At 41.4% G+C, this 25,863-nt stretch overlaps 1 protein-coding gene across 1 annotated transcript in view; it reads right to left on the bottom strand.

Moving 5' to 3' along the window:
- The window catches only part of LOC310961015 (protein kinase C-binding protein NELL1-like), a gene marked incomplete at both ends in the record, with an annotated part of 255,021 nt that overhangs the window by 169,982 nt on the left and 59,176 nt on the right, over positions 1-25,863 (bottom strand).

The following is a 25,863-nucleotide window of genomic DNA, read 5'->3' on the forward strand; positions in this document are numbered from 1 at the left end:
GTGAATGGTCTTGATATACACCAATAGTGTATACCATTTGGCTTTACAGTCAATTGTATGCTTTTGAAACACCCGTAAAGTATACCCCTGCAGCCCCTATACCCAGGGCCCTCGCTGTCTGAAGGGGCCTCGCCGTACGAAAGGGCCCAGCCCGTCATAATACAGTCTCTACTGCACACAGAGATTGTGTTTTAAGCGTTGTGACAACTGCCACTCACTCCTCTCATAACAGATACATTTCCATGTTATTAAATATATCAACCCATACTCCTGCTTTCTCCTGCTGTATATATATATTTTGAACATATTAACCGTATCTACATTGACTGTCATCTCAGTCTGTGTGCCTCTGAGTCACAGGCTTCACTTGCTGCACTTGATGGAGAAATAAAGTCAATGAATCAGTTAAATACTGTTCATATCTTCCCATGGAGCCGACATGAAAATGTGTTTGCGTTAGAGTGGTTATATTTAGCAGTAGTATTTCTGTTGTTAACACCAAGTGAAATGACTCTGTGTAATGTTGCCGGTACTGCTAATCCCTGCAGCTCTCTAGCTTTCAAAGATCTGTCAGCTTTTGGTTTGCCTGCACATACAGTTGACTACTAATGGCTTTCACCAACCTCCATTATAACCATGGGCAACTCACATTAACTACCTGCCCAGCACAAAGTTGAGGTAAGATTTTTCTGAAACGGAAGGGGATTTAATAATGACAACAATGCCTGCCTTAAATTTGACAGATGGCCTTGACAAGAAAATGGGCTGCACTCAGGTTAGGTCAGGTTTATGGCCGTGTGTTTCTGCTGCATGTGAACTCCAACTGTAAAGCTGAAGATACAGTATACTTTTAACTACGGACACAGGAATGCATGAGGGCTGCTTCTTGTGTCCTCTGGGGGCACTGGTTGTGTACATCCTCAAAAATGAACCCTAAACAAACACATGGTCAGAATTTAACAATGTAACTTTGGCTTCAGATACATGAAAGGAGTGCATTCTAACATGTTAGCTATAAGAGCCTGATAAACTAATGACGTAGCAGGGCTCTTAAGAATGTTTTCTGGTTTTAAAGGTGTCAAAGACTTTTAATGGAGCATTGATTCACGTGGGGCCCTTCTGTGTGGAGTTTGCATGTTCTTCCCGTGTCTGCGTGGGTTCTCTCCAGGTTCTCCGGCTTCCTCCTACAGTCTAAAGACATGTATGTGTTGGTTAATGACTGTAAATTGCCCATAGGTGTGAATTCGTGTGTGAAAGGTTGTCTTTCTCCGTTTGTCTTTGTGCCCTGTAATAGACTGGCGTCCTGTCAAGGTTGTACCCCGCCTCACGCCCGATGTCAGCTGGGATCGGCTCCAGCCCCCCTGCGACCCCGATAGGGACAAGCGGTTGAAGATGAATGAATGATGAATTTAATTCCTGTTTAAGTGTATGAAAACTGTAAGGAAATCTATTTTGAGACATGAGTATACAATGCTGATGGAATGAGACATTGTAGAAAGATCATCTGCCCCTACCTGCACCCATACTGCATTTGTTTGTGACACATACTGTATATCAAGTCATCACTGTCAAACCATGGGCAGTTCACATAAACTAGGGAGGGATAGAACTTTTAAATGGCATGTACTATGGAAAATATAAATATCAAAGGAAAAACTTGCAGAAAATCCACAAGGTAATTTCAATCAAACAGTATAAAAAAAGCAATTTTACTCCAGCAAGAGAATGAATCAAGTACAAAACAGCAGAATATGTCATCTTCAGTCGTTAGCCTCTTTTATCAGGGGAAAAAAACAATGCCACGCATTACTAATTATGGATATATTTAAATGTCTGCATTTTTTCTTTGTTTTCTAGTTCATGAAAAGCGGCTTGTTCGTTTAAAATGCTGACATGTGCACACATTTTGTGCTTCATGTGTTTTGTAAGTGCTGCAGTGCCTCACTGCTGTTTATGCCGTATAGCTGTCTGATTTCCTACCTGCTGGGTGAGCTGTCACTGCAAGAGAGAATATAGAGGTCACGTGATTATTCTCTATTTTGTATCCCCCAACCTTTCCGTCTTTTCTTCCCTCACCTTCGCCTCCCTTCAGCAACTCAGCAGCAGTGAAGACGGGTTTCACACGAGCAACACTGGAGAGCGGCAATGCCAATTAGAATTGCGATGCGCTCCCTGGCATATTTGCATGATCTGACACACCAGGCTGCAGCCATCAACAGCTAATTATAGAGGACATTCACCAGTCAACATACTGTACGGTATAATTAACAGAGCTCTGTCGCCGAGGTGCTAGATTCAATGAGTAACAGCTGCAGTTACGACCCAAAAAATATAAGAGATTATGAATAGATGCAATTCATTTGTCGACATTTTACGTTCATCATAACAATTATTCTTACATACCATAGTGATATCCAGCCATGCATATAGTTTTGGTTTGATTTGTCCACGTTTTGAGAGTTCAGTCTGTTTTTTTTTCATACTTTGGATAAACTGACCCTATAAATTAACCTTCAGAGTTTCAAACAGGTTGCATTTATAAAGAAGAATGACATGTCATTTTTTTCAGCAGTAGGGATCACGCAGTGGAGCAGCATCATCAAAGTCCCGCCCATACACTTTCCCGACTAATCACACGTCAATCAGTTCTATAGCATCATATAATGAATAAAACCCAAACTTATCAAAAATGTACACTTGAACTTACATCTAAGGTGTACTTTATTTTAGTTTGGCCCGTGTTTCATCCACTAACATAGCTCAGTCCATAGGTGACTTGGCTGGTTTCGAGTCCCTGTGTGGACCATGAATGGAGCCTGGACTGGTGGCAGGAGAGGTGGCAGTTCATCTCCTGGGCACTGCCAAGGTGCTGTTGAACAAGGCACCGAACCCCAACTGCTTGGGGCGCTGGTCACTGGCAGCCCCCTCGCTCTAATATCTCTCTATTAATTGCATGTATATTGGTCCTGTCTAGGCCTGTGTGTGTGTGTAACATAATTAACAATGATAGAGTGAAAAAAACTAATTTCCCCGTTGCGGTACTAATAAAGGAATTCCTCTTCTTCTAAAACTACAGCGAGCCAGATCACGCTTTATCCAGCTTTATATATATGAAATATAGAAAAAGCCATTCAATGTTCATAAATTGGGATTGACATGAAATGGTACTGTAGGTCATGTAATTCAGCATTACTGCAGAACTACAACTTTGTATCATTTGATATTATGACTACTTTTACCTGTTCACTGTCCCACAGCCGTATCAGAGCTGTATTAAGTGAATAAATTATAACTAATGCAATCTATTTGTCACTGAGGTTATAAATGCATCACACAAACCAAGACAGGCATTATTGGCATTTTTAAACAGAGCAGTCACTGAGCAAATATTGCTGGGGGTAATGTTACGCAGTGAGCTGTTAGATGAAGAGCTGCAGGCAACTCCTCAGCATGGTAACCAACTCCACCATGTCCTACAGTTATGTGCAAAACAACTTGTGCCATATGCAGCATGAAATCTTGCTTGATGGAACACGGCCAATTACTGACTGACTATTTTACTAACAAAAAATGAAAATGAGTGAACGGATACACCAGTTGCTCTTCCGTTAAACTTTCCAACAAATTATCCGACACACACACACACACGCACACACGCACGCACGCACACACGCACACACGACTGAAGTCTTACAGTGGAGCCAGATGAACCAGACTCATGACTTCATCCTTGACCAGTAAACTGGGGCAGCACTGTTCCACTTTTACATTGCTTTGCCTTTTAACCTGTGTATGTATGTGAGTGAGTGAGCAAGAGAGTGAGAATGAGAGAGAGAGAGAAAAAGACAGACCCACATCTCAATACAGAGGAAAGAACCACGCAGGTGTGGAGCGACTGGGCCATCACTCATGTGAATGGAGGCTGAAGCAAAGAGAAAACCCTGAGATGTGGAGAGTGCTGCATTATGGCCAGCCAGAGCTGTGGAAGATCTGTATGGCAGAGACTGTATAAATCAACATCTTACTGCATAACACATATTTTGTTGACAGTCCTCTTCAATAAGCTGCCAGACCACCTCGTTTCCACCGATATACTGACTGGATTGAATAAACCACATTTAATCTTGGGCAGTCAGGGTTTCAGCTATACTGTCTGGCTGTTTCCCAAGTACATCTTTATGCCAGCAGTAAGAGCAAATACATTAAAAGATAGTAAATGAAAACTAAGTAAATCCTCTAATGCCATCAAAAGCCACGTCCATATAATTAAAGTGTTACACGACAGCTTTCATCTTCAAAAGCGAGACAATATTTTGCATTTGGTAAGCCTTCGTGGCTCCCCTTCAAGAGAACAATCTCAATCACAACCCTCATTATTTGCTCTGCCAATATCTGTATAATAAGTCCAGACCACTTCACAATTTCCACTAGTTGAATTGGAGACATTTCCTGTCATGTTTGCGTCTTTCCTGTGCCAGAGAGATGAAGACTGAAGAATGTAGGAGTCAAAGGACATTTTTGGATCATTTTCCTCACCAGGGGACAAAATTCTCAAAGCTCTCTGTTTATCCTCTGCCAAAAACCACAGACTCTGATATATCACAACACCGAAAGCGGGTGGGAGATTACTGGTTACGCAACAGGAAGCTAAAAAAGAGCATCCTGACTGAGGTTGGAGAAAACGGAACTTTCGTTTACTTAAAATTCTATACTGAAAGAAATGCTGCCTAAATTTCCTGTCCTATTAAAGGTGAATGTTTTAATGACCATAGCAGCTAAATCATGAAATGTTAATATTAGGACCCTTGGAGAGTCTGTCACCTTCTCTCTGTAATTCAGACACAACCACAGACAATCTTTGATCTTGTAAAACCGTATATTTACTACTGTAAATATTAATTTCTGCAAATTTAAATTATTTTTTTCATATATATGTCTGTATAATATTTGTTGTTTGCGTATCTGGAGTCGGTTAACACTGTCACCTCACAGTGAGAAGGTTCCAGGTTCGAAGGCTGGGGCCCTTCTGTGTGGAGTTTGCATGTTCTCCCCGTGTCTGCGTGGGTTTTCTCTGGGTTGTCCGGTTTCCTCCCACAGTCCAAAGACATGCAGGTGTTCGGTTCATTGATGACTCTAAAATTGCCCGTAGCTGTGAATGGTTGTTTGTCTCTGTTCTTCTCTATGTGCCCTGTGATAGACTGGCGTCCTGTCCAGGGTAAACCCCGCCTAACGCCTGATGTCAGCTGGGATCGGCTCCAGCTCCTGCGACCCCAACAGGGACAAGCGGTTGAAGATGAATGATGATATCTGGAGTTTAGTAAAGAAATAGTATTTCTGATTCCGACAAAGTTTCCCCCTCTATTTTGGAAAAACTCACGCTGTAATTGCCCGTCACAGCACAGCAACATGAGCACTCAGGTGATGTAGGTCCTCTGTTTAGTACACCCAACATAAGACAGCGTTTCCCATACAGTGATTTATTTGTGTGCCTTGCTACAATATCAACATTTACTGCCACATATTGGTTTTCAATTTTTTGGCTATTTGGGTACAAACTTGTTTTATTGTAGAGCTACACAGTGCATTGATTCGCTCAGCCCCTCCTCGCATCTCTCTCTCTCTCTCTCTCTCTCTCTCTCTCACAAACACATGGGCATCGGACCCATACTTATACAAACCTGATAACACGTTGAATGGCTACATATGGTCTTTCAGCCAAGCCTAGACATTCATAACACCACTCTAGAGTACAGGTGTGGCACGCACTGGGTACAAATGAGGACAGAAATAGTGTGAGTGGATATATTGTGAACAAAATGTACAATTACCATGAGAAAACCTTTTCTTTGTGAATACAAATGATCCCCTACTAATTATAATGTGGACATAATAATTGGACTGATTCTCAGTTACAGTCCATTTACAGAGATTGGATATAAATTCGGGCTCATTTACATGTGAATCCTCTGCATTGTACAGAGAGAGCTACTCATCAGCACTTTTCCTAATGCTAATATATTCTGTATATATTCTGTTGTTAAACTTCTAAGCGTGTTAACCTACGTTAAGCTGATGACGAACACACTGGAATCATCTGCACTATAGTGGACCTATCAGAGCCTGGTTACATTTTGAAACACTTTCATGCCATATAAATGTAACAGTAAAAGCTTCACTAAAAATCATAACTGTCTTCCACCTTCACGTGCAGCGTCAGGGGTGTTAAAAACAGATCACGAGAGAAAGTAAACACGCCTGTCATCACAGGGGGATTCTTGAACGTAATTACATCCCTAGGTGAAACCTTTCTGACAGCAGTGGCAAAAGGTGTCCTACAGTATAGAGCCCATCATAGGCATTACAGCCATCCACAGCATGTGTGATTACAAGTGTTGAGCAGAATCTCACACACACACACACACACACACACACACACACACACACACACACACACACACACACACACACACACACACACACACACACACACACACACACACACACACACACACACACACACACACACACACACACACACACACACACACACACACACACACACACACACACACACACACACACACACACACACACACACACAATATATCAGATACTGCAATAAAGACATCCTTCAAAGGTGAACCTACAACTGTGGCCATATAATGTGTTCTGGAAGTTATTTGCAAAACATCTAGTCTGTCATTTAGGTACACGAGCATGTAGCATTGTTTTTAGTAAAATTGACCAATGACAAAACCTAAATCCAGTTTCTCGATGATTTTACCGAATTATTGTCTAGTATCTCCACTGACTTTGACTGCCTAGTTATAACTGGTGACTTTAATTTTCATATTGATGATTCGAATGGCAAGGGTGCAAAGGAACTTTTTACTATTTTAGATACATTTGACCTGTCTCAACATGTGAAAGAGGCTACTCATTGTAAAGGACACACCCTGGACCTGATTATCACAAAAGGTCTCAATGTTTCTGATGTTCTTGTGACTGATCTTTCATTGTCTGATCACTTCTGTGTTTTCTTTAATATTTCTTTAATTCCGGAGACACAAACAGAATCAAAGAATGTCAAAAAGCGCTACATCAATGAACATGCTAATGTACTCTTTAAAAATGCCATCTCCTCGCTACCACCTCTAAACCCATGCCATGCTGATGATCTTGTAAACAACTTTAATTCCAAAATTGTGAATATCATAGATGTCATTGCACCGGTTACAGTTAAAACGATTTCTGGTAAGCAAAAGGCACCCTGGAGAAAAGCTGCTGTTGTAACAGCCCAGAGAAGAGAGTGCAGGAAGGCTGAACGAATCTGGCGAAATACAAAACTTCATATTCACCATGACATCTATAAAGAGAGGCTCCAGGCCTACAATTTAGTCTTAAAAAGTGCTAGAGAAACATTCTTCTCCAATATCATAAACAGCAACACTAATAAGGCCAAAACCCTATTTGCAACTGTCGACAGACTGACCAACCCCCCAACACAAATACCAGCCGAACTCCATTCCACACAGAAATGCAATGAGTTTGCATTCTTTTATACTGATAAAATTGAAGGCATCAGACGTGCCATCAATATCTCAAACAAAAAAGTTGGATCACCACCCCGTTTAGGCCAAAATAACAAAGCAATGATGGCAAGCTTTAATGCCATAGACTCTAAAACTCTAGTGGAAACAGTGACCGATCTAAAGCCAACCACCTGCTGTCTCGATGCTTTACCTACCAACTTCTTTAAGAATGTTTTTGACTGCCTATCAACAGACGTATTGCAAATAGTTAATAACTCTATTCAATCGGGCAATTTCCCAAAGGCCTTCAAAACTGCAGTCATTAAACCTCTTCTAAAAAAGCGGAGCCTAGATGCCTCTATTATCAACAACTACAGACCAATTTCAAATCTACCATTCATAAGTAAAATAATTGAGAAAGTTGTACTCCAACAACTAACTCACTTCTTGGCTTCTACTGGCTGCCACAACAACCTCCAGTCAGGATTTAGACCTTTTCATAGCACAGAGACGGCCCTTATTAAAGTTATAAATGACATCCGTCTTAACACAGACTCTGGCAAAACTTCAGTACTAATGCTATTGGACCTCAGTGCTGCATTTGACACTGTCGACCACTCAATACTTTTGGACAGGTTGGAAAACTGGGTGGGGCTCTCAGGCACAGTCCTAAACTGGTTCAAGTCATATCTACAAGATAGGAACTATTTTGTTTCCATTGGCGACTTTGTATCAGAACAAACGTAACGTGTGGAGTCCCCCAAGGTTCAATCTTGGGGCCGACTTTATTTAATATCTATATGCTCCCACTAGGACAAATCATGCAAAATAATAACATTGACCACCATTGCTATGCCGATGACACCCAAATCTATGTAGCGCTATCACCAAATGACTATCGCCCCATAGATCTACTGTGCCAGTGCATTGAGCAGGTCAAACACTGGATGTGCCAAAATTTCCTTCAACTAAATGAGGATAAAACTGAGATAATTGTTTTTGGTGCTAAGAAAGAAAGGTCTAAAGTCATCCAACACCTTCAATCACTGTCCCTGAAAACCTCAAATAAAGCCAGAAATCTTGGGGTTATTATGGATTCTGATTTACATTTCGACAGTCACATCAAATCAGTAACAAAATCGGCCTACTATCACCTTAAAAATGTAACAAGACTTAGAGGGCTCATGTCAGCTCAAGACTTAGAAACACTTGTCCATGCCTTTATAACCAGTAGGCTAGACTACTGTAACGGTCTCCTTGCAGGTCTTCCCAAAAAAACTGTCAGGCAGCTACAGCTTGTTCAGAACGCTGCTGCTAGAGTTCTAACAAAGACCAAAAAATGTGAGCACATTACACCAATTCTTAAATCATTACACTGGCTTCCTGTACGTCAGAGAATTGATTTCAAAATCCTCCTGCTCACATATAAATCACTTCATGGTCTAGGGCCGAGGTATATCACTGATATGCTCCCACTACATAAGCCTTCTAGATCACTAAGATCCTCTGAGACCAATCTGTTAGTGGTTCGCAGAGTAAACTCAAATCAAGGGAAAGCATCTTTCAGTCATTATGCAACAAACAGCTGGAATAAACTTCCTGAAGATTTGAGACTTTCACCCACTCTGACCACTTTTAAAACTAGACTGAAAACTTTTATGTTCACCTTAGCTTTCTGCTAAATCTTCGCACTTTTAACGTCCGCACTGTTTTTATTATTGTCTATGTTTTTATTCTCTTTGTCTTCCTGTAATGCATTTGAATTCATGACATGTTGTGCTGTGAAGCACTTTGAGTCTGCCTTGTGTATGAAAAGTGCTATACAAATAAAGCTGCCTTGCCTTGCCTTGCCTTCTCAATTGTAATGATTTACTGTTTTTCTTTATCCTATTTGATAGTCATATTATTAAGTACGGTATCCTTTAAACAGAACAAGCATTGGTAAGACCACCTTGGCCTTCAGGAAAATGTGATCAACATTTCTGTCTGACATTCTATAAACTAGTCAATTCATCCGTCCATCATGTGCAACTGCTTAACCCAGTCGGAGTCAATCCCAGCTGACATTGGGCACAAGGCGGGGTTCACCCTGGACAGGACGGCAGTCTATCACAGGGCTGACAGATAGAGACAGACAATCATTCATGCTCACATTCACACCTACGGGCAATTTAGACCAACCCACCAATTTACCTCACACCTGCATGTCTTTGGACTGTGGGAGGAAGTCCACGCAGACACAGGGAGAACATGCTGACTCCACACAAAAAGGCCCCAGTCTGGTTTCAAACCCGTAACCATCTCAGCGTTACAGTGCTAACCCCTGCCCCAATATGACACTACTCCTCACTGGTTTGAAGATGATTGTGCGATGGAAGTTGAATACTGTGCTGGTGTTGTGTCGTACTCTTGTCTTTTCTTGACTGTGGCAGCACTCCTATTCAGGCAGCTGTCTCTGCAGCTCTGAAGCATTTACTTCTAAAAGGGCATCCGTCAGTCTCTCTCAAGCTTCTAAAGTGCTGCAAATGAATCGAACTGTAGCAGCTCCACTCAAACTGGAGCTCTGCCACCCACAGCGGACGAAAGACTCTGGCTTTATACTCTGAGATGGCATGCCTGCGATTTGAGTCAATACTCCCATTCATTGTTAAATCCAGTCTTAGTCGTCTTTCAGCAGAAATGAAAGACTTAAAAATCCCTAGTGAATGAAATATGGGCTAGATGGATTTTTTTTTTTTTAAATCTTGGCAATACGTGATGCAAAAGAACCCAAAAGCAGAAAAAGTAAAACTAACCGAATAAGAACTAGAGCATCCCCACTGCAAAAGGCAAGGAAACTAGAGCATAAGATGGCAGATGGATCATGTTTAATGGATAAAATGACCCAAATTCCTTTACCCCCATCTCGGTGAAGGGGATAGAGCTGGTTTTACCTACAGTACGTGGATGAAGACAGAGCCTTATCTGGCTTTGTCAACCAAGTCCCAAAGGAACCATATGCCTGCTTCCTCTCTGTCTCAGATATCTGTAATAACTTTACCTTAACAATGACCTTATCTGTTGATAGAAGCTCCTGTCCTTTACTGATAAGACACAACTAGAGTAGTTGCAGATATATTCTGGTGAACGAAAGAAAAAAAACATGCTCGTGTATGCATGTGTGTCCCGTGGGTCTCCTTGGTGCAGGGAGCCCCTCCTGTCCTCCTACTCCACTACCACCGGGCGCCCAAGCTGGGGTATCTGTCAGCATGATGTGGGTCGGACCCCGCTGAGCTCGACGCAGAGAGGCTACAGTAATGACACACTCCATCACACCTTACACAAGACAACAGTGAACTCCAGACAAAAGAAAGATATCAAGGAGGACGAACAACATCAAATCTGCTCTTTAAAACAAAGTCAAATCCTTGAGAAGCGTGATGATGGAGGCTCAGACAGGCCTAAAACAGCAGAAGGATGACAGTAATAACTTATTTTTCACAAATCACGACAGTAATAACTTGCTAAGGCAGAGCAGGAATATAACAAAATGTATAGAGAAAACAATATAATACATCATCGCCCCAACATCAATCTAATAGGGGATCTTTGTTACATGTCCTACTGTATAAGATTAACACCCAATGGCCAATGCAATACAAGAAGCAGTGAGTTATTATAAAGCAAACACAAAAAAAGCAGTCCAGACCTGTCGTAGCTGTCGTGTGCAGTTAGTCCGCTGATAGGCGAACCTAGGTTGTTCACTTGATTGTATGTTTCATTCATTTTGAAGCAATTCTCTTTGAGGCAAAATCCTACATAAAGTACAGTTCATAATTTTGTTGACATTGACAGTTTGAATTATAATATGATTATAAATGTAGATCTATTGCCTAAGGATATCATCAGTATTTTTAAATTGGCTATTCTCAAAGCAATTTCAGTCAAAAACAACTGGACTGGTTGTTTGTCTAGGAAGACGTTTCACCTCTCATCCAAGAGGCTTCATCAGTTCATGTACGCATCTGACCAGGCTGGGACTGGTCCAACTAACTGGTGTGGACAGTTGTCCTTTGAGGACAACTGTTCACACATGGCCCGGGTGACCCCAACGACTGTCGCTCAGACTCAATAGAGCACTAACGAAGTCGAAACCAACTGCCCACCAACGACTGTCACTCTAACGACGGGCGTGGGCACTTGGAGCACAAAGGGTGTCAGTGACATCATCGGCCTTGTGAGAGGTTAAATACCTGGATCTCCACACCAGTTAGTTGGACCAGTCCCAGCCTGGTCAGATGCGTACATGAACTGATGAAGCCTCTTGGATGAGAGGTGAAACGTCTTCCTAGACAAACAACCAGTCCAGTTGTTTTTGACTGAAATTGCTTTGAGGATAACGATGACCTGGACGAATGAGAACATTCACAGGCAAATTGGCTATTAATGCTACTGTATGACACTACAATATTAGTATGAACATCTCAAATATAAAATATGTGACCCCTTCCCACTGCTGTCATCAATCGCCTTGCTGCGAAACATTTTACTTTGGTTTTGAAAAAAGCAATTTTCATATCAAATTCTTTATTTCACGGCATAAACAGAACTCTGTTTTTTCCCATTACTTGACTTTAGCAGGTCCCTTTACTCTGTTATTTTAACAGCATCAGCAACAGACTTTCCTTTATGGGTATCTGAAAGCAGGACTTCATAGGAACATATAGGACATGGAGTTGTATATGGTAATATTGGGGTATTAATCATGCTAATCTAGAATTCTCATTAATCATAGGTATGAGTGGTTGTCTGTCTCTATTCGTCTCTATGTGCCCTGCGATAAACTGGCGTCCTGTCCAGGATGTACCCCGCCTCACGCCCAATGTCAGCTGGGATGGGCTCCAGCCCCCCACGACCCCGACAGGGACAAGCGGTTGAAGATGGATGAATTAATTAATTAATTCATCATGTATATGCAGGTAATTTACAGAGTTAGAAGCGTTAGCTGAATCTGACGTGGCACACTCGTACAAGCCCACCGTACAAAAAAAAAGTATGAGAAAGTTAAGATAAGAAATGGTCTTGAATGAGGCCCGAGGTCTTTAGCTTAATTCACAGTTTTGCATAATTATTTGGTCGTAACGTTGTCTAGTGAGAGATCTGTCTCCCTGTGGTTCAATCTTCATGTATACCAAGATTTAAAGGCAAAGAGCCCAAAAAAATCATTTAACAAAAAGGAGAAAATATTATTGATTTTAACAACAGTGGGGGGGGGGGGGGGGGGGGGGGGAAATCCAAGCTGAGAAGCACTGACTTCATTCAAATAGTAATTACCAGTTCACCCTTCAAATCAATTTCAGGTAATAAAGGCAACCTGATGGAAAATAATGGGCATTAACAGTTGCATCAGTAAAATGGCAGGCTCACAACACCGAGTCTGATGGTAGAGGTTTGTCTGTGCAGCCTCACTCACATGAGGAGCACATTATAGAAAATCAATTGGAAAGAAATACTTTACCACCACCACTCATTGACATTTAAAATTTCCCTTCATTAGGCTGGCTAGGGGCAGACGAGTAATTACTCGGAGAGACCTGTGTGAGCTGCTGCACTGGAACTGCAGCCACCCATTGATCTAAATGTAGAGTTGCCCGATTGATTAGGGACCCAAGGGCCACGTATAATTTCCTCTGTGCTTCCATTGTGCTCTGTGTCCTGTGAATATGACCAGCCGGTCAAACAAAGGAGCTTTTCTGGTTGGAGATACAAACTGTATCTCGAGCCCAAAGCTTGCCAAGGACAAGAGCAAAGGTGTCAAAGTTACAGAAAGCATCGTGTGGCATTATTATTCCGATTTCAACTCATTAGCATCCTTTGTGCTGCACCCTCGTCTTAGCTGGGCTGTCAATGATCAGGTAATGAAATAATGAATGCTCGCTGCTCTGCTGAGCAACACGGGCACTGCCCTTCACAGGAAATTAAAACGTTACACCTGAATTGCTCATTTGGGGAAACATTTCTAGTTCTTCATGCATGGCTTGACTATGACTTAAACCTGCCCATGCATACCACTTCACCTTCTACCACATTGAGATACATTGTGGAGTAGCAAAACACTACTACACTACTTCATTTCAACTCTGTCGTCATTATAATCTTCCATTCCAGCCTAACAGCCTTGTTCTTGTCCTACTGATAGTTTTGGCCAGGCTGATGAGCTTCTTAGCAGGTAAAAAAAGGATGTACCTTCCAGCTCACTTGCTTCTTTAATGAGCAAAGCAGAGTGTCATTTTCTGGCTGCTGGACACAGAAGCTGTACAAGTCGTTATAGGATCTTTACGGCGGAGAGCTGCCGATGTCTCCCTACCTTCATTAGCCATGTGTAATGAAATAGACAATATTCATACGTCGGACCGTACAGCACACTTGATAGTGACAGGTCTGCTATCAACAGCTCTATTAGACATCACTCCGAATACATAATGTTGATCTTTATAATACAGAAGCTTTAGAGGAGTAGAAATGGGACTCTCAGATGACTGTAAGGCTCACTGGGCCATCAGTCAGACTTCCTGACATCGATTTCTGCATTAACAGCATTGGGGAAATTTTAAAATGAGCACAATGGAACAAATATTAGGAATTTGCAGCATGCACATGCACATGTGTCACATTATCTACAGATTTGCATTCAGAAGAAAAACATTTTCAGATCAGATGATTGTGTCGTGACAGCAATCAACACTGATATTCAGGTGTTTTGATGACTTAATTGGGACATCGTTCAACACAACCACCACGAGACAGAAAGAGAAAGAGTATGAAAGAGGCAACAGGGAGAGCTAAAACATTTTAAAAGAGATTTTCGGTCTTTGCACCATAACTTAAACACAGACGGCTGTAGTGTGATTTGTAAAAATGTGTTCAGAGTGGCAACGAGCAGTGGCGAGGTTGGAGGTTTAAAAGACATTTATTCAAAATGAAACCCATAACAGCCCCTCTTTCAGCCACAAAAGCAGCTCATTGAGGTCACAACTGCATCTTAAACAATGATATCACTTGATGATTTATGGGCCAATTGAGATGAATAATGTAGATCAGACCACATTGTTAGTCAAGCATCTGGTTAATGCAGGCCGTGCAGAAGCCTCTTCATTACCGTGTCCTCATGCTGTTCAAGCATCTGCTCCTCTAAATGTGGCTCAACCAACTGACCACTGGCCTCTATCTGTCATTGTACAACAGGTAGTTTCATACAAGCAATCTGATTGGTAAGAAAGGCACTCTCAACCAGTGCTGATAATTCCAAGCACACACTTAAGAGGAAACCTTGGAGGGACTATGCAACCTGGCACAGATTTCTGCTGCTAATTGGTCTAATTAAACATCTTATTTCCGATTGCCAAAGGAAATATCAGTTCTGATTAGGATCGAGTTTGGCATCTTGTTACTGTTTGGCCTGTAGGCTGCAGGTTTCACATGCATTTTCATCTAATGCAGTGCAGCCATACCACTTTGCAGAAAAAGATCCTGTCAGGAAAGTGCTGCACTGTGAAATGTATGAAAATAAGAAGACAAACCACAGATTACCCCACCTCACTATCCAATATAAATACTTTGGACAAAATAAGCAACCTATCAGCTAATACTTACATCTGTGTATTGACATGGTCACAATGGAAATGCCAGCATGGTAATTTACACTTAAGTTTGCATGTTCTCCCCGTGTCTGCATGGGTTTTCTCCGGGTGCTCAGGTTTCCTCCCACAATCCAAAGACATGCACGTGTTAGGTTAATTGATGACTCTAAATTGTCCGTAGGTGTGAATGGTTGTCTGTCTCTGTTCGTCTCTATGTGCCCTGCGATAGACTGGCAGTTGAAGATGAATGAATGAATGAACAAAGGGAAAGTCATTATGTTTGCAGATTAACATTTCAACCTGATGATGGCCTCATATGAAAAGTGAAAGAATCACCAAAGTTGTTACAATTCATCTCGAGAGGTGCACAAACTTCCCCGACCAAATTTAATGCCAATATGAAAAAATTTCCCTCAAAACTACTAAGTATTAACTCGAGGTGGAACTAGATGAAAGTCAGAGGATCACCAAAGTCAGTAGGGGAGATCGTCTGGTACCATGAATGTCTGTACTGTTCCAGACTAGTTTGGTCAAGGGGTTTAAAGCTAAGGCTCTATCACTAGTCCTAACCATGCGAAGATGAAGAGGGTGAAAACAAGGTAAGAAATAAACACAGGTGAACAGTTTTCAATGTCCAAAGAGCAGCTGAGGTGGGTTGGCTTACCCAGGTATTTGGTTCATTGGTGGATTAGCACTCGTCTTGTTACTTCAGTTCGGTTTAGGTTATTTGTGGATGGAGGCCAAAAAGTGACAGTGTGGGTCTCCGTGAGCGGTGTGAAGCTGTAGTGTGGTCTGAGTAGCATCTTCAAAAGCCAACATCTCCTTGCGGTGAGCACTCAGTGCTGCTGCCCACACCTTTCCTCTGCACTCTGCCAGTGACATCTTTATCACACAGCATAACCGCACCTCAAACCATCTCTTAAATGAAAACAGCCCAAAATGAGAAGTAAAGAATGAAAAAAAAAAGAGAAACGCAAAATCTTAACAGTACCAAATTTAAAGCAAATTGCTGCTGACTGACCAACACATCAACACTGCCATAGAGCCATGGAACTGCCAACCCTATAATAGATGCAAGTGTACCGTATGCTCTCTTCATCCCGCACATCCATAGTTTGCTCTGGGGTTGGGAATACAGTACATCTAATCATGGTCACATGTGTCCCGTAGTGACTCCAGAGCAGGGGAGGGCCACTGTCCTGCATGTTTTAGGTTTTCCCTACTCTAACACACCTGAGTCTAAGGATTATCAAACCTGTGACGAGCTTCAGCTGCTTGATAACAAGTAGAGCATTAGAATCAGGTGTGTTAGAGCAGGGAGAAACCTAAAATATGCAGAGCAGTGGCCCTCCAGGAGCAGGATTGGACACCCCTGCTCTGGAGGAACCAGAGCAGAGAAAAAACTCATTAGGTGGTAGAAATAATATCCTCTCGGGATATTAATATTTGACTATAAGAAAGCCGTTTCACTCCAGGCAACAGGCTAAATGCAGACTGCAGTGATTCAGACAACTCAGCTGATGGAGCTGCATCAACAAATCTATGTCTTCAAAGCCATGACCTTGAATAATTGGGAAATAATAAAATCCTATCGGAAGTCAAACCACCTGTGTAAAGTGAGTCATGACTAACACAGAGCCTCTCTGAGCCTCTGACTTGACACTAAACCGCAAAAAATTGTAAATGAGGCACAATTGTTATTCAGTTATTCAGCTTATCCCTAAGTAAAGCTTGTCACTGATGAGTGTACAAAGCCTGTTGTTGTGACACCCACGTTCTTCCAAAAAACAAATACCTCCAGCAGAGAGAACACAATGGCGTACACACAAAATAATGTGCATTTAACATAATCGCTTAACATCAATGGAGCTGTAGCCTCAGACACGCCACACTGGAGCAAGGGGCTTCTGTCTCTCTGATGCTTCAATCTACTCATTGGAAAAATGGAAAAGGGGTTTTTACTATTGCTGATTTTCATAATTTTTAACCAACCCCCAGCTTAGACGAACTTAAAAATTAAAATTAGTGGCAAAATCCTCAGTTGTTAAAATTCATGTCAAGGTTTACAGACCAACTCACCTACCATACTTCCTGTAGTTGTAAGCACACAGTTTATCTGCAATGAAAAAATATAAAATACTCTTGGTTTACTTTGGGTTTTAGGTATAAAGTGGTTTAGATTATCTATGTAAACAGCTGCCCTGATTTTAACCTGTCTGATCATCCCATTGCTCTTATTTCCACATCCAACACCATTGTAGCGATGTGTACTTACATCCCCACATCTCAGCTTTTACTTTGGTGGGTGAAATGTTATCGTAACTGATAAAAACTATGGAAGTAAAATCCATGTTTTAATGAGATTCTGGGTAGAAGAGTTATCTCTAAATTTTAAATGAGCTTAGTTGATATGATCTTAATTAACGAACAATACTGACAAAGCAGATTGTAAAATGCCTAAGATCTAAGCAAAACTATCAGCAAACAAAATGTGGAACATATTGCTACAAAGGATACAAATCATTGGCAAATACATGTGTGTGTGTGTGTGTGTGTGTGTGTGTGTGTGTGTGTGTGTGTGTGTGTGTGTGTGTGTGTGTGTGTGTGTGTGTGTGTGTGTGTGTGTGTGTGTGTGTGTGTGTGTGTGTGTGTGTGTGTGTGTGTGTGTGTGTGTGTGTGTATCATACCAATCTCCAGGGTGCCATTTTGGCTCGAAATACTAAGCCAAATGAACAGCACTGAAATTAGCTCTCCCTTACCTCATACTGATCCTTGGTTTCTAAGATATTTGTTCTAATATTTCTCCATGTCTGCTTCCTTGTACAACTCTCTATACCAGGGGTCTGCAACCCGCAGCTCTTGGGCCACATGCAGCTCTTCAGCCCCTTTTCAGTGGCTCCCTGTGGCTTTGCCAAAAAATGATATAAATAATGTGTAAATAACATGTTTTTATGCACAGTGGACAAGGGGAAAAAAATATTGCGTGAAAATACATCACATCCTCGGTCTACGGCCCAGCACCTTTCCCCGCAGGTAGTTAATCTTGAGTTGGTGACCCGCACTGCTGGTGGATCGACAACATACTGAGTGAAAGAGACACAAAGTTTGACAGAGCTATTTTAATAATGCCAACAGCATCTCTTCTGTGTCTCAGCAATACTAGGGATGTCCGATAATATCGGCCCACCGATATTATCGGCCGATATTGAGTTAAAAATGTAATATCGGGAATTATCGGTATCGGGTTTTTACAACCGATGTTAGTTCTGTAGGCTTCAGCATTTCCGAGTGTACCTGAATGCAACACGGGCCGTAGGCATCAGCATTTCCGAGTGTACCTGAATGCAACACGGGCCGTTTACAGGCGCGTGCTTGATGACGTATAACAACAACAACACGCTCACTCGTAGGTTGCTAACCGTGGCTAACAAGCTTCAGCTCTCCCGGTGCATGAGATGTCCGTGGTTTGGAAGTATTTCCAAGTGTCATCATTAACAGTAAATGTGCGCTTTGCAATGACTGCAAGGCGTTAGTTATGAGAGGAGGAAACAAGGCGTCTTCCTTTAATACATCACATTTGATCATCCACCTCAAGAAGATTCATGCGGAGTTAAACGCTACATCTGTGCAGCAAAGTGATGAAAAGAAGCAACAGCCGACACCGAGAAACAGACTTTTTCTATCGTTCAGGATGCCGGATTCACCAAACGTGTGGAGTTCCTCGAGCCCCGTTATGTCTGTTTAACGCCCAGTCACAAGTATTTCTCAGACCAGTGCTTACCCGAACTGTACAGCGTTGTTTACCGTCACGTCGAGAAGCTAATTTCTGGTGCTGTATCCATTAGATCCAATACAGGTTAGCATGTTGAGCTTGACTGCTGATTTATTGATTGTATTATTTGTCAAGTTACGGCCGGTTACTCAGTCTGGAAAAAGAAAACTAAGTTTGTTTACTACTCTGGACTGAAGATATGCATCTTCCTTGTTGTGATGTTGTCTGTAGTGTTGTTTGAGGCAAAATATTCTCTCTAAAAACACAAACAATTAAATGAATGGCACTTTTTTCAATAACTTATTTTGTACAGACTGTGTTTACATTTGAAAAGCCGTGTTGCATTTATGTATGCATCCAGTGGGGCATCACAATAAAATTAGGCATAATGTGTTAATTCCATAATAGGTGATATGTGATGAATTTTGGTGTAAAAAGGCTGCATATATCGGTATCAGGTGATATCGGTATCGGGTGATATCGGTATCGGGTGATATCTGTATCGGAAATTAAGGGTTGGACAATATCGGATATCGGATATCGGCAGAAAAGCCAATATCGAGCATCCCTAAGCAATACTGTTATAAACATTATGTTGTGTGTTTATGAATGTTTTATCTCTGTTGGATGGGTCTGTCACAGAGAGTTGGGCTGTGCACTAATCAGGGAAAAAGCAGAACTGTCTCCATGGCATCTGCTAAAAAAGACTTAAATTCACTTTAGGCTTGGGAAAAGGCGAACTCTTACAGATATATATATATATATATATATATATATTCCCTTTCCTTTCCGATCAGGCCCAAATGTCAGAGGTATCCACTAGATACAGTAAAATACAGAATAACTAATTAGCACATTACAATGTTTACAAACAAAAAGAGGGCGACACGGAGTTGTGGTGCTTAGCACTGTCGCCTCACAGCCAGAGGGTTTCTGGTTTCGAATCCCAGCTGGGGCCCATCTGTGTGGAGTTTACATGTTCTCCTCGTGTCTGCGTGGGTTTTCTCCGGGTTCTCCGGTTTCCTCCCACAATCCAAAGACGTGTTAGGTTAATTGATGCCCGTAGGTGTGAATGGTTGTCTGTTTCTGTTTGTCTCTATGTGTCCTAAGATAGACTGGCGTCCTGTCCAGGGTGTACCCCGCCTCACGCCCGATGTCAGCTGGGATCAGCCAGCCCCCCGCGACCCCGACAGGGACAAGCAGTTGAAGATGAATGAAAGAACAAACAAAAAGTAAAATATGTTGAAGGATTTGAATGACTTTGAATGACCTCTAGCACCACTCTCAGTTCAAAATGCATATTTTATGCCAAATGTTATCCTAAGGGTCTGAGTACAGCTCAAACATCAATGTGTTGTTTGAGTATTTTCGCACTGCGGTTGCTTGCAGGGCTTTAGGTTCAGCCTTTGTATACAAGATTTGTTTTTAACCGTCTACTGAGGGAGAGAGACCTGGCAGGCAGAGAACAAACAAGTGAAACGGGGGTTAAGTAGATCTTGGGAAGGGGTTGCTTTTGTTTCAGGCCCATTCTTGTGCTGCACCCCAAAGGAAGCAGCCAATGAGGAGAAACCACTTACTTTAAACTCAACCCTGCTTGAAGGCTGGCTTTCATACCACATCTGAAGATCCCACGTGCAGCAGAGCCCTGGCTAAACGGGAATAAATAAAAAGCAGCACAGGAGAGGTGAAGGAGTTGGAAGCAGGAAGTGAACAGCAGTGAGAGCAGCGGAAGCCCCCTGGGAAACTCCAGCCAGCCTGCACATTCTGCATGTAGGGGACAACCGCGGTTGTAAGTGACAGGCAGAGCCAATGTCATTACTGCGATTAGCTATTCAGATCCAAAACAAAGAGCTGACTGAGTGTGTTCTGGGTGTTTGCCACTAATTCAATTAGGAAAATTTGGAGATTGCAATTACATACTATAGTTATGTAAACGTCTGACCTTGTCTCGGCTCCACAGCGGCGCTACTGCAGGTATTTTCATACAAAAATGTGTGTGTGGGAGAAAAATGAACCTACAGTAACTGAGTATGTTTCAATGCAATGCATTCGAAAATGATACGTGGGAGAGGTGCAGGACTCCATATGAGGTTGCAAACTGCAGCCATCCTTCACTCCACACATCTGAAAGCAATAACATTTTATATTCCATACATATTATTATTTGTGAATGTCTGGGTTGTTTATTGAAATGCTCCTAAAATGCTGAAGCAGCAAAATAGAAAATGTGTTTCTCATTTCGGTCAGGTGAGTCGTTTTCTTTTTTTTTTTTTTTACAGCGCAGCAGGTACACAGAACAGTAGTTTGCACTCTGGATGTCAGCAACTTTAACTGGAGCCTGTGAATGTTCTCATTTGTCCAGGTCATCATTATCATTCATTCATTCATTCATCTTCAACCGCTTGTCCCTGTCAGGGTCGCTTGGGAGCTGGAGCCGATCCCAGCTGACATCAGGCGTGAGGCAGGGTAAACCCTGGACAGGACGCCAGTTTATCGCACTGCACATAGAGACGCACAGAGACAGAAAACCATTCACACTGACATCTACGGGCAGTTTTTTAGAACCATCAATTTACGCACATGTCATTGGACGGTGGGAGGAAACCGGAGAGCCCGGAGAAAACCCACGCAGACACGGGTAGAACAAACTACACACAGAAGGGCCTCAGCCGGGATTTCAGTCAAAAACAACTGGACTTGGTTATTTGTCTAGGAAGACGTTTCACCTCTCATCCAAGAGGCTTCATCAGTTCATGTACGCATCTGACCAGGCTGGGACTGGTCCCGGACAGTTTTTGACTGTAATTGCTTTGGGGACAACTTTGACTGTTACTTGTTATTTGTACAAGAGTGCAAAAAACAACTGACCTCAGTCTTAAGGCCTGCTCAAACTAGCATTTATAACTGGAATCATAACTGAATCACTGCAATCAGTGAATTTGGAGTATTCTTACTTGGACTAAGTATATCCTTGCTGGGCTTTCGGAGGAATCCGTCATAATAGCTATGTCTCAAATTTGATTTTATACAACTGTGTTCTGTTGAAGCTTAGACTGCTACACTAAAGACATGGGGTATGGCTATCATTAACTTGTTAAACAAGAGTGGATTGTACAAATACTTTCCATTGAACAATAACTTTATATACGGTGGGTGATAAAGAGCGCAAATTGTCATTTTACCAATTTACCAGATATTTTTCCGAGTTACTGTTCTTCACAAGGATAAATGGATGAATTTCGCTGTTGTACTTTTTGGTCATTGTTAATAAGAGATGCTCAATTTTTACAAAAACATAAATCATCTGAAAGTTTTCCTCACTAGCAACTATGATACTTATTGCATGAATGAAAGGAGCCTATGATCAGCTATATGAGTGACATTTTGAACAAGAGTGCTAATTTATACTGCAATATTGGATCCCCATTCAAACCAAGCTGTGGAAATTTGCCCATTTAATATTTGATGGAATACTTGCGCTCCCAACGACGAACTCACCTGAGGCTCAAGACCTTAGTGCGTTTTATGAACATTGTCACTGGCCAGGAGATATTTTTTTGAGTTTTCCACTAAAACTGTCATAATATAATACATGTGCACAATGTAATAAGTTATTATATTGGAATTTAAATAAATTATATATAAGCCATTAGCCCATTTAGCACAGTTTTGTGCATAATGTATGAGAACATTACATTTTAAATTAAGAAGAACAAATGTGATTTCAGTGAATAGTGTCACAATAAAATTAAAATAAATGAGTACTCTCCTTGTCTTCATAAAGCATAGAAACCTTTCGAGGATTTACATGACACAAATTGACTCCTTAAATTAAAGCAACTGCACTGTGTCTGTTTGGTTCAATCGATTGATCAATCAGTTCCCAATAGATGAGTCTAGGATATCATATTATATTTGAATTATTACATCATACACCGTTATTACATTATGAGTTCCTACAACTCTTCTTGAGCGTTTAGGTTTTAATGTAAAGTCCTAACCTGACTTGTTAATTAATACCACCATCACCTCACGAGCAAGAGGGATCAATTCATTCTAACGCCTATTCTGTTTGGAGTGTGCATGTTCATACATTTAACATCTCCTTTGACTGGCGACATTTTCAAGGTGATTCTCTACCATCCACCCAGAGCTCACACCTGGAGTTCAGAAATCACAAGGCTCCAGATTCAAATAACGTTAGGGAACAATAACAGGGAGGACACATCTTTACAAGACATATGATAATATTACATTTGCGGAACGTCATTTATTTAGAGCAACCGTGTGATGTGAATCGTTCATTAGGACGGCAGCGAATAGAGATTTCATGCTTGTGGACAAGCTGAGCTGATGAGCTTTGAGGCAAACCGCATTAATCAATGAGCAGAAGAAACGTTATTACTGACAGAGGAGACTGAACATTGTTGATAAGAGCCCACAGCAGTCCACAGGAGAACAGGTGAGTTACTCTGTCAAATTAGTTGCGTCGTGGCTGAAACAATGGAGTCAGGCTCCTTTGTGAGCGATGTGGAATCATTAGCGTAACGTTCACCTTCAGGTCACTACTGAACATCTACAAGGTGGAATTTGGAGCAAAAAACAGTAGAGGAAGCAATATTGGCTGATTTTGTGGTGCAGAAATTTGGCCCTTCAAGTCAATATTAGCTTCTTTGGATGCTACTACATTAGCATGGCTAACCAGAGCTGTGTTAAGTATTTTAGGGGTAGTCCGGGTCAAGTCTCAAAAGGGACGAGACAGGTAAGCAAGTCGAGTGTCAAGTCTGTCACAGCAATCCTTGAATGCTTGAGTATGAGTCCAATTTCAATCACAAGTCTTCATAAGCAAATTACAAGTCAACTCTGAGTCTTTAACTAGTATTTAATAAGAGATACTTTGTTTTTACACATGCACGTAATTGCCAGTTCTTTAGAGAGTCAAGTCTCAAGCAAGATCATCGTTACCATTATCAACATTTCCCAATTAAGATCTTACGTTTAACTGATCATAATTATTATTTAAGCTAGATTTCGAAGTCCCACATCTCAGCAAACTGAACTCGGACAAGCACAGCTTTGTGGGGGTTTATTTGAGAGCGAGCTACAGATTTCCAAATGCTCCACTTTAACCTTTGGGACCCAGCCAGCCCACACACACACAAAGTGCAAAATCATGTACATAATGGACTGGAGGCACAAGAGGATTTATATTTATATATATTTTCACAATATCGCTGTGCTGTGTTCCCCGTTGTGTGAACAGATATGACCGTAACAAAACATTCTCATCAAAGCCCCGCAAACCTTCAACCCAAGCAGAGGTCTAATCAGCCAGAATACGTGAAAACACCTGTGTGGGTGTTCAGGGGCTTTAAAGGCCGGTTTCCCGCCATGGTGCAAGTTCTTTATTCATTTTATTATATTATTTTCTATATTTTATATTATTTATATATTTATTTGTTGACTTATACAGCAAAACATACCATCAGTGGTTGTCTCGCTGTACCGTAGCTGCTATTGCCGCTACTCATCATTGATCATGTTTGTCATAATTATTATCATTTTCATATTCTAGCACCTTAGATGTGCTTGTTCCTACTATTCTGCTGTATTAACTGCCATAACACATGAGCTATATTCACATTACTAATATATTATTATAGTTACCGTTACTCTTTGGATGCTTGCATCTATGTCTTTTGTCTGTCTTTTGTCTTTCTATCTATCTCTTTCTCTCTCCTTTTCTTCCTCCCTGTGCAGACAGATGTCCGTCCTCCACAGAGCTGGGTCTGTCTGACGTTCCTGTCTGTTATAGTAAAGGTTTTCGTTGCCACCGTACTCTACGGGGGAATTGTTGGGTCTGTGTAAATCATAAATAAGTCATAGAGTGTGGTCTTTACCTACTCTGTAAAGTGTCCTGAGACAATAAAATGAATTGAATTGAATTATTTGCTTCTGATTGTTCTCCTGCTTTCTTTTATCTGTTTCTGTTTGTGGAACACTGTTAACGTACTTTTGAAAGGTACAATGTAAATAAAGTTATTATTTATTATTTATTATTACACTTAAAATACCATTACGTTGGTCTATGGTTATTCTTATTTTCATTAGTATTAACATCGATGCTATTGATAATCTTCATTTAGGTGCAGGCAGAACATGTTTCCATCATCACTTTATTATGGATTACCTTTCCTCTTTACAAAGTTACAGAGTTCTTTGACCGGCTTTATCACGGCTGAGGGCTACACTGCATTTCCGTGCTCCCTCAGCACGTTGTCCACATGTCTTTACCTCTGATGTTTTCTTCCGATCGATCTCAGACAAGGACAGACGAGGAAACCGACATGGGGAAATTTCCGTGAACTCTCAAGTTTCTGATCCACCTAGAGAATAAATCCAAATCCTACCCCAAGGTAAGAGTCCTTCACTTGGACACAGTGACTCTTGTGCTGTGGTCAAACAAAATGACAGGTACAATTTGAAGCCGTTGCCCTGCAGGAAGCCAGAAGATTTCCTTCTTATAACAAACACTGTGGCAGTGATATCGAACGGATCAAGTCAGTCAAATAGAGGATAATGTTGCCGTTTCTTTTTTTTTGCACAAAGCAATAAATCTGAAATGATTATTTGCGTGGTTATTAATTGTACTGCTTTTAAATTACTGTAAGAACTGTGAATTACTTCCAAGTAAAACAAATATACGTTCATTCATTTACTGTTATTGCACGTGCAGTTTTTGATTTTGTCCTCTGTCCATGACAACTGCTGATATACATATAAATATACAGGGACATCATTGCCTCAGGAGGGAGAAAACTTCACAAATCAGATGTTAACAATGGAGTGCAATCTTTAAATCAGGGGCAGCCAACCCCTGCTCCTGGAGAGCTACTGCCCTGCATATTTTAAGTTTCTCCCTACTCTAACACACCTGATT

Source organism: Echiichthys vipera, assembly GCF_963691815.1.
Source record: "Echiichthys vipera genome assembly, chromosome: 1".
Taxonomy (NCBI): Eukaryota; Metazoa; Chordata; class Actinopteri; order Perciformes; family Trachinidae; genus Echiichthys; species Echiichthys vipera.